We start from the raw sequence: 9,920 nt of genomic DNA, 5'->3' as shown, positions 1-9,920 counted from the left end.
TCAGGCACAAAGCAAGCCTGATATTTTTTTTAATAACTTCATTTTTTAACAGTAACTTTGCAGTTGCCGACCTTGTGGTTACCAAAGGTCATTTCCAAGTAAGTAGCAAACTGCATGTCTGGTAGGTAGATGTCTAAATGTTAATTGTAACAGATGCCAGGCTGAGATCCTTTTAATAGTTTAGTCCAAAGTAATACATCCAGGTCACACAGCAAGTTAAAGCTGGAAGCAGAACTAAGGTACCTGGAATCTCCAGTGTCATCCCTATCTGTTTCATTGTAAATTGGGTTTGCTTTATGTGAATTTGATTTATGCACTGTTCCCTGGGAAGGCATCTGTTGCATAAATCAAGGGAAATCTGTATAAATACCTGCCAATATAACATGTCTCAGGGCAGGGAGGTCCTACTGTAAGGACTCTCTCATATGAAACATGGTTTTTATTGCTGTCTTTTCCTCACTTTTTTCCTTGAAGAATGGGTGGAGGCATAGGGATTGGCTAGTTCAGAGGGTGGGGAATAGAGTAGGGACCTCTCCCTTCTAGAGGGCACCAGCAATGATCTACCTCAGGCAGGGGCACTGGCTAACTGTAGGGCAAGGAAAGAGCAGAGGGACTTTTCCACTCCCAGGGTTATTAGCGGAGCAGCTTGCCCATTCTGTAGATACAAAGTGCCCTCTCCTCTCTCCCCTGCAGCAAGTTCAGGTTTTGCTGAGCACATTATTTCCTAGGTTGGACTCATCTGCAGAGAATGAGCTGTTTTCACCTTGGACTAAGCTGCTGGGAAGGGCCTGCTTGTCATGTGGGCAAGATGCAGGAACCTACCAGGATCATCCCAACATGGAAGGACTTGAAATCCCAGTATAACCGTTCGGTACTGTACAAGGGTTTTTTTTTTCAAAATGCATCCCTCTTGGGGACAATCAGTGACACCTTCTTGAGCATGCTTGGTAGGGTAATGGTGATGGCTGGTGGCCCAGTTGGGTCAAAGAGGTAAACTCTATCCCAGGAGCCAGGTTTGAGAGTGCAGCCGCTAGGCCCAGAGAGGAGTGATCTGAGGAAAGTAGGGGCCTGGCCTGGCCCAGCCTCACACCCAGCCCATCAGAGCTGGGGCCTGTGACTGCCACTCCAGCTGTGCTGAGCCCCTAGAGGCCCCAAACCAGGTCTGAGCCCTTTTTTCTTTTTTTGGGTAGCGGGGCACACATACAACTCCCTAGACCAGAGTGGGCTGAGCAATAGGTGGAGACCCTCAGAGCCTGGGGGCTGGCTACACAAAGGCCTCATGCTCCACCTGCACACACTATCTCTTAGGGAGGCTGGTGGCTCTTGAAAACAGAAAAAAAAACTCCCCATCAAAAACCACTTTATCTTCTATATCCCTGTCTATCTGTGAGGAGGCAGTTGGAGCCCGGCTTGTGGTGGGGCAGTATTGGTTTGAGATGCTAGCTTAGCCTTGTCTCCTAGTGCCAGCAAAGCCTAACCCCTCACAGGAAGGAAATAGTGCTTCTGCTCTTAGCCAGCTCAAGGCTTACACTGGTCAAAGACTCCTGCTCAGTCCTTCTTGATCAAAACATCTTTAGAATACCAGGCCTGCAAGCTGGGTTGGAAAAACTATATAGTATGTCTGTCTGACCCTTTGAAATAATTTCCTTCTGGCTCTGTGAGATAGTCAAAGGGCATCACATTTGCTCCTGCAAATGAAGTAGCTTTTCAGAAAACAGCTAAATATGGGGGACACTTTAGTTTGCCAGTGTAACCCTTCTGCTAGGCAGTGGATGGCAACAGCATGGGTCAAATTTAGATGGTTGTCTTTTGACACACATTATCCAACTTAGCTCAAGCCCCCACCCAGAAACCTGAAGAAAAAAATGCTGCTTGGTACCTCCAGTGTGAACACACCTCCAACTTGCAAGCAGTAGCAAACTTACAGTTACATAGGGTCTCATAAAAGTGAGACTTATAAGCAATCTTGGAGAAGACCGTAATGGTCTGTAGTCTATCCCAACTAAGTTTTCATAGTATATCACAGTCAGTAGGACCAGATTTCTCCCCTAGTTCCATGCAGGGACAACTTGGTAGCTAGGGCAGACAAGGTAGCTGCTGTCCCCAATCTTTCCCCTCTCCTCTCCTTAGTGTAACTGGTACTCTGACAGAGGATAACTGCTCAACAGTTGCTACTGCCACTCCTCACCACATCTGAGGTTCTCTGCTCCACTGGTGCTGCTCCTGGCACCGCTCCTTGTCACCACTGGGAATTGCTACTCCTCTTCCTGTTGATGAAAGCACACAGCTTTTTTAGACCTTGGGCAGAATGCTGGATCCCCTCTTCTAGGATCTAGTGCAGGGGTGGGCAATTTGGGGCCGAGGGCCATCTAGGGAGTTTTGGGGACCTGTTGCAGAGGAGGTTAGCGCCCCACCCTGCAATAGCTCACCAAGCTTCCCTATGTGGAATGGGTCTGCAGAGGGGGAGGGGAGGAAGGGAGATGGTGTGGGTGTGGGCAGCAGGTTCAGTGTCCAGCTGCCATTCTACCCCAAGGAGAAGCTTCCCCCAGTCCCCAGGGGGAAGCTGCTGCCTGTGTCCACAGCTGATGCCAGTGCCTGCCCAGCATTGCTTCTGGCGCATGGGCCAGGAGCTGGTGTAAGCTGTGGCACTGTGCTGGAGGTACAGGACAGTTTTTTGGGGAGGGGGATATACAGAGAGGCAGCTCTGCTCATGATAAGCAGTAGTGGCCGGTGCTAGGCGCCTGGCAAAAGCTGAACCTGGCAGCGAGCACGCTCATCACTTCTGAGGCCCTTCTGGCTGAGGCTGCCCATAGCCTGCAATGCAGCCAGGGGCGGATTAAGATTCATTGGGGCCCTAGGCAAACAGAAAATTGGAGGCCCCCCACACCCCATTATAAATATGAAAGTATCAAAAAGCATTAATAAACAGACCTGTTAAATGTTTGCATGGTGCATTAATAAATAAAGCACAACACGCAATGTTAAAATTAAATACTTAATTTTGCCACACACAAAATTTAATAAAACAATTGCCTTCGAAAAATTACTCAGATGCATTGGATCGCCATAAATGTATAACAACATGAAAGGAATGATGTTGTAATTTAGTGGTCATGTAGACTCTTGTTTTACAATTTTTTCCCCCGAGAAAGATCATGTGTGTCTGAAAGCTTGCAAATAAACTTTTTTTTGCAACTATTCAGTTGGTCTAATAAAAGATAGCACCTCTACCCAAAGCATAGGTGACATGTAGGGTGGGCATGTGCCCCCCCTGAGATTGGTGGTCACCACCACTAGCTTCTGCTGGTGGTCGCCCACCCCCACCGCTGACAGCACTGTTGGGTTCTCCAGGCAGTCACCACTCGCCCCCCACCCCCGCCACCAAAGCTGCCGCCCATAAACTGTTGCCTTTATTTTTCTGATTTCTAACTATTTCCCTTTTCATTGAGAGCCTCATTTTTACCTTGTATCATTATCACTGTAACATTTCCCTTTGGCCTTCTTCCCCCTCACTGCCCTGCTTTACCTCTTGTTTTCCTATTTCTACCTATTTATATATTCACTGACATCCAGTCACACTTTTAGGCAGCAGGCAGGCAGACTCAAGCAAACAGCGTTCAGCCTGCCTGTCCCATGCACAAATCTGGAGGACGTATCCCCCGCTATGCCTCTGGGGGTTACCATATTTCCAGGTCCAAAGAAGAGGACATCTGTTGCGAGGGCAGTGGGGGGCAAGGGGAATATGGTGGTGGGGAGGCAGTGATATGCTGGTGCCCTGCCTCTGCTGTTGTCCCTCACTGCCAAGCCACAGCACTCCCCAGCCCTGCTGCTGCCCCTCACTCCTGACCCACTGACCCCAGCCCTGCCAGTGACCCTTATTCCCAAACAGCAGTACCCTGCCCCCCACCCCTTGTTGGTGCCACTCACTCCTGACCCGCAGCCCCCTGGCGCTGCCAGTGCCCTGCATGCCCAACCTACAGTCACCTCCTCTGTGCCCTCACTCTCTACCCACAGCCCCTGCCCCCCTGCCAGTGCCCCTCACTCCTGACCCACAGACCCTGCCCCCCAGCCCTGCCAGTGCCCTGCACTCCCAACCTCCAACCCCCTGCCCTACCTCCCCAGCGCTGCCAATGTCCCGCACTCTGGACCCGCAGCCTCTGCCCCCCCAGCCCTGCTGGTGCCCTCATTCCCGATCCACAGATCCCCGCCCCCCCAACCCTGCTGGTGCCCTCACTCCCAACCTACAGACCCCTGACCCCCCCCCACTCCCACCCCCCAGCCCTGCTGCCCAAGCAGCTCCTGCACTGCACATGCCTGTTCTCGCTCACTCACTCACCCACACATACATACACTCTCTCTCTCTGTCTCTCTCTGGCTTGCTGGAGCCTGCCCGGGGAGCAAGTGACCCCTGACACCCAATCACCTTGCCTGCTGCTCCCAGTCCTTTTTTAAAAACCCGCTGGGATGCAGCACAGAGGGCCAAAAAAGAGGACATGTCTGGGAAAACCCGGATGTATGGTAACCCCCCCCAAGCCGCCTGCCCACACCTCCGCTCTGCTCCCTGATTTCTGCCAGGAGAATGCCTGTGGCCAGCCTGCATGCTGCCTGCCTCTCCCTCCCAGCACCCCCATTTACTGAAGGGCCCTGGGGAACAGCCCACCTGACCCAGGTATTAATCCACCTATGACCATGGCTGCCCTGCAGCTCCTCCCCACTGCTGCCACTACCACCACCTTGCAGGCCTGGGGCCACCTGGAGGTGGCAGCAGCAGGAAGGAGCTGCAAAGCAGCCCTGGCACAGGCTCTGGGCAGCTGCATCCAGAAGGGCCCCAGAAGAGGCGAGCATGTCCACTACTGTGTCCAGCTTTTGCCCAGTACCCAGCATGGGCTACTGCTGCTCATCATGGGTAGGGCCACCTCTCTCTGTCTCCCTCTTCTCCCCTACTGCACCCTCCTTGTTTCCCCTGGATTGTCCTGCACCTCCAGCCTGGCTCCACAGCTTATACCACCAGCCCATGCACCAGAAGCAGCACCAGGTGGGTGCCAGCTGCTGACCCGCAGGCCAGATATAATCAGTTGGCAGGTCAGATCCAACCCCTGAGTTGGATTTTGCCCACCCCAATCTAGTGGATATAGGCCTCACCAGGATCCAGCATGGGGAAATGTACTGAGAGATTTCCCCAAGGATTTCAGCTCTTTTAAAAAACAAGTGGAAAACAGGTTTCAGTCTGAAACTTCTGTAGGGATTTGCACAACACAAGTCCTCTTCCCAGTGAGGCTTAATGGCAGACTGCAGTGCTATCCTGGAGGTAGCTCCCATGTGGGGTTCCCCCTAAGCCTCCTCTGTCATTACTGAGCTGAGTGTCCCTCCACCTCACACCTCCATTCAAGTTACCGATAGCTGCCCAAGCATCTCCTATGGCAGAGCTTCTCAACTTTTTTCTTCCTGAGGCCCCACCCCACATGCTATAAAAACTCACAGCGCACCTGTGCCACAACTGTTTTTCTGCATATCCAGTATGCAGGGGGTGGCATAGTTGAGATGTGGGGGGTGGGAGGGGGAGGTGGCATAAGCAACATGTCGGGGCGGGACATGCCTGCCCAGATTTGTGCACCCCCAGTGGGTATGGGGCTGCAGCCTGGCCAGACCAGCATGGGCAGGAGCTGCCTTGGCAGCCCAGTGGGTGGGACCCAGTGCAGGAGGGCATAGTGGGGCGGTGAGACTCATTGCTGCCGCTGCTGGGACAGCTGTGCTGCCAGCAGCATGAGAAGTAATGGACCAAGCCCCCTGTGGCTCTACACCACCACTGTGGCCTGGCTGCCACCACCACCACTGCTCCCCTCAGGCCGTGGCTCTACCTTGGGGATGGGGGGGCAGCACAGACCCCCAGAAACCTGTTCATGGCCCCTCCAGGGTGCTGCATACCTACAGTTGAGAACTACTGTCCTGCAGCAACTGGTGTTCTAATACACGTTACCATTTTGAAATGGAAGGGAATACAGAAACATGCCAGAACCTGTGATCATGGATGAAAACACACAGGGAATCCATCAAAGACAGAAACCCACATTTGCCTGTAGGGGCACATTTCTCCCAAAAGGACCATTCTGTCAGATCTCTCAGTCCTTATCCTTAAAGTAAATTAACAAAATGTCTTCAAAAGACGTACTCATGAACTCAACTTCATCACCACTCTGGACACGAAAAGCCATGACCTGAACAGAGACACAAGCTATCTTCTTCACAACAGTCTGCCTAAACTCCAACCATGCCATGACCCACAAAAAAAAAAAAAAAAAATCCCTCCCCCTCCATGCAGAATGGATGATTGGCCTCGGAGCAGTTCAACTGCCACATCCACTTGCACAGACTGATGGATTCCCCAGTACACACAGGGGAGTCACTCCTTCTGTGCTCCACTTAGCTTGCAAAAGGATACTGTGGTATCCGAAAGCTTGCTAGAAACATCAACTCACCTCCAAGCTGGTCTAATAAAAGATATTAACTTGAACCAAAGACTCTGTCTATCATCTAGCCCCAGACCAACACAGCTGATCCCAAAAGAAAACTCTGCACTTGAAGAGTGAGGCAAGGATTTTTGGGTGATAGCTTTTACTGGACAACTGCATGTTTGGGATAAAGTTAGACAAACTTTCGAATGCAAGGCATTCTTCCTCAGGTCATGCAGATTGCAGACTACAATTCCCAAGTACCCTGCCTTTTAGTTTATTCTTTTTTATAATTTTCAACCCATTTCTGAATTCCTCCACCTGCTGACAAACCAACTGCTGGGCTTTTCTTTTCAGTCCTATAGGCTTCCATTTTGCTCTACACTCCAGACACACTCCAGTAAGTGTCTAGCCCCAAAGACTGCCAAACTACAGCTACCTGTTCTGTAAGGCACTGCTCTTGTATGTGGGAATCTGCTTTGCCGGTGGGGGAAAGGAAATTGGGACTATATTTCTGTCAAGGAATATTTTTCTACATGTTCTCCACAACTTACAGTCAGGAAGATGCCAAAGACATGATAGCAGTCTTCAAATATTTAAAGGGTTACCATAAAGAAGAGGGAAAGCACCTTTTCTCTCTTGCTGCAGGGACCGGGATGTAGAGCAATGGCTTTGTTGGACAAAAGACTAATGCACGGGTTCAGCAACCAAGGTCTTTATTGAGTGACGCACATAGATCAAGTAGGGAAAAGCAATTCTCTATCTAAAATCATTCACACACATACAGGCCAATCCACTGGTGCTCCAGTTCAGTCACAATGTCTAGTCCTGGTGCCTCTTGATATGAGGAGTGACGCCAGTAGTTTTCCCCTGAGTTGATGTGGATGGCATACAGCATTATCGGGGTCTGGTCTTCACTGTCCTTTTGTACTTAGTTCAGGCAGACTTTGCTGAAGTGCCCCTGACAACCTGCTTAATGAAACACCTTGTTGCTGTTGAGTTGACTCTAGTCACATACCTCATGGCCTAGAAATACAGATGGTAAGGAGTTACTTTAATTTACGACATCCTGAGACAAGGTGTCTCAGGGTGTCTGAGACAAGGTGTCTGCTTGCTCCTTATCTTCTTGTAGATGGTTTGTTTGTTCTTCTCAAAGCTGCTTTCTCAGTAGACTGGGTATGCTTGAGTTGGCGGGAGGGGCACAAATGCAGGCATTGGCCTCCAGGCGCTGGAGACCCACGGGACACCAGTGGTGCTGGGTGGTGCTGGTAGCTCAGGGATGTGTTGGGGTGTTGGAGGTTTTGAAGGGGTGGTTGTGGGCTGGTGTTGTGGGGCAGGGTGCCACTCTGTCCAGGCTCTGCTATGTGTTTGTCTGTGGGACTTGCTGAGGGGTGCACTTGTGGCTTGGTCATGGAGGGCCTGGTCAACAAGTCTCAGGTTGTGGGAATGGGCAGTAGCGTGGTGCTGTGTCATCCAGCCTGCAGGGCTCCCCACGAGGCTGGAAGTTTGGCAGTAGAAGAGTGACACCACCCAGAAAGTGGCAAGCAATGCATTACATGCACTGGCTCCCCCTAAGTCACTACAAAACGGTGAGCCTTTTAACTCCTGTATTTATAGCTGAGATGCCCCACCCCATGCCAGTTATCTTGGTCTCTGTCACGATGTCCAGTTTTTCCTCATCTTTTTGCCAAGTTCACATGCCTCCAGCTCACTTGCTGATGAGTTTGGGCACCTAGAGCTCGCTCTCTTCTGAGTTTGATATCCCCAGCTTATTCACTGCTGAGATCAAGCATCTCTAGCTCCCTACCTGCTGAGTCCACCTGGCCTCTTGGCGCACCTGAACATGTGATGGGGGTTTAGTCCTCAGGATTTTATTCTGTGACCCCTAAATTGAAACATTAGGGCATAGAATAATGACTAACCCGTTTCATTTGTTGTCACGCAGGGGGCCTGACCCTTTTTTTTTTTTTTTTTGGAGCTGGAGCCTGCCTGCGGCCAGGAGGTGAGCTGCTGGCAGGCCAAGTAGCCCCTGAACCGCAGGGGGCCCTGGTCCTTCCCTCTGCAGTGGTGGCACCCCCCTGAGGCTTCCCAGGGAGGCTTCTAGTAGTGCAGGTGCTTCCCCAGCTCAGAGACAGCACCCAGCCCAAATCTCCCCCAACCCTGAGCTGGGGCAGCACCCAGCCCACTAGCAGCCCGCCTGGGTGGCCCCAGGGGGGGCTGCTGCTGGGAAAGGAATGACCAGGGTCCCCCACAGCTCAGGGGCCACTTGGCCTATGGCAGCTCACTTCCCAGCCACAGAAGAGGCATGCAAGCTCTTCCAAAAAAAGAATTGGGCTTCTCACTGCTTCTGCCATCAGCAGGCACCTGTGGCCAGCAGGATGCCTAGGGCCACCTGGGAATTGACTGGCTTGCCCCTGGGGCAGTGTGGGGAGGCAGCAGGAGGGTGGCTGGGTTTGCTGGCAGCCAGAGAAGGCAGCGGAGACAGTGCATGGAGCGCTGGAAGCCCAGGTAGGCTGCTAGCTGTCCAGGTGCTGCCCCAGCTCAGAGGCACCCAACCCAATATTTCCCTGATCCTGCCCGGGCTTCCAGCACCCTGTGCACTATCTCTGTTGCCTTCTCTGGCTGCCAGCATACCCATCTTGCCCCTGAGGCAATGCAGGGAGGCAGCAGGAAGGCAGGTGGGTCGGCTGGCGGCTGGAGAAGGCATCAGGAATGGTGCACAGGGCTCTGGAAGCCCAGGCGGGCTCAGGGAAGCGTTGGATCGGGTGCCTCTGAGCTGGGGCAGCACCCGGTCAGCTAACAGCCTGCCCGGACTTCCAGTGCCCTGTGCACCATCCCTGGTGCCTTCTATGGCTGCCAACAAACCAGCTGCCCTCCTCCTGCCTTCCCGCACTACCCCAGGGGCAAGCCAGCCTGTTCCTGGGTGGCCCCAGGCATCCTGCCAGCCACAGAAGCCTGCTGAAGTCAGAAGTGGCAAGGGGCCCTATCCTTTTCTTTTGCAGAGCCTGCTCACCTCTCCTACAGCCAGAGGGTGAACTGATAGCTGCATCATTGCAATTTGCAACATTGCAAACCCAGCTAGATCAGGATGTAGTTTAGTTTGCAATGATGCAAATTCTCAAAACTCTTGCATGTGTACAATATGATACCGTTGTCACACAGTGACATTTTTGTCACATGTACATGGTAATGCTGTCACGTGTACAGTGCCCCTGTTGTCTTTACCCAGAGAATCTTAACTTTTTACTCCTCAGTTTGTTCAGCTCGTTTCTCAGGGTGACTCAACACTTTGGCTCTACATCTTATCAGGTCATCTAACAGACAGTGAAGCCTGCTATTCCCAAGGACCTTTGTGGTGCCTTATCTTAACTAGGGCTTATTGTAATTATTGCCTAGCAGGACTGAAACTCCCCCCAGGTACTTTTCAGGTCCTTAAAATGGGACAATGGGTTTGTGCCTGTGTGGGATCCT

Source organism: Alligator mississippiensis, chromosome 13 (genome assembly GCF_030867095.1).
Source record: "Alligator mississippiensis isolate rAllMis1 chromosome 13, rAllMis1, whole genome shotgun sequence".
In the NCBI taxonomy this organism is placed as follows: domain Eukaryota; kingdom Metazoa; phylum Chordata; order Crocodylia; family Alligatoridae; genus Alligator; species Alligator mississippiensis.
This window is presented reverse-complemented; position numbering follows the sequence as displayed.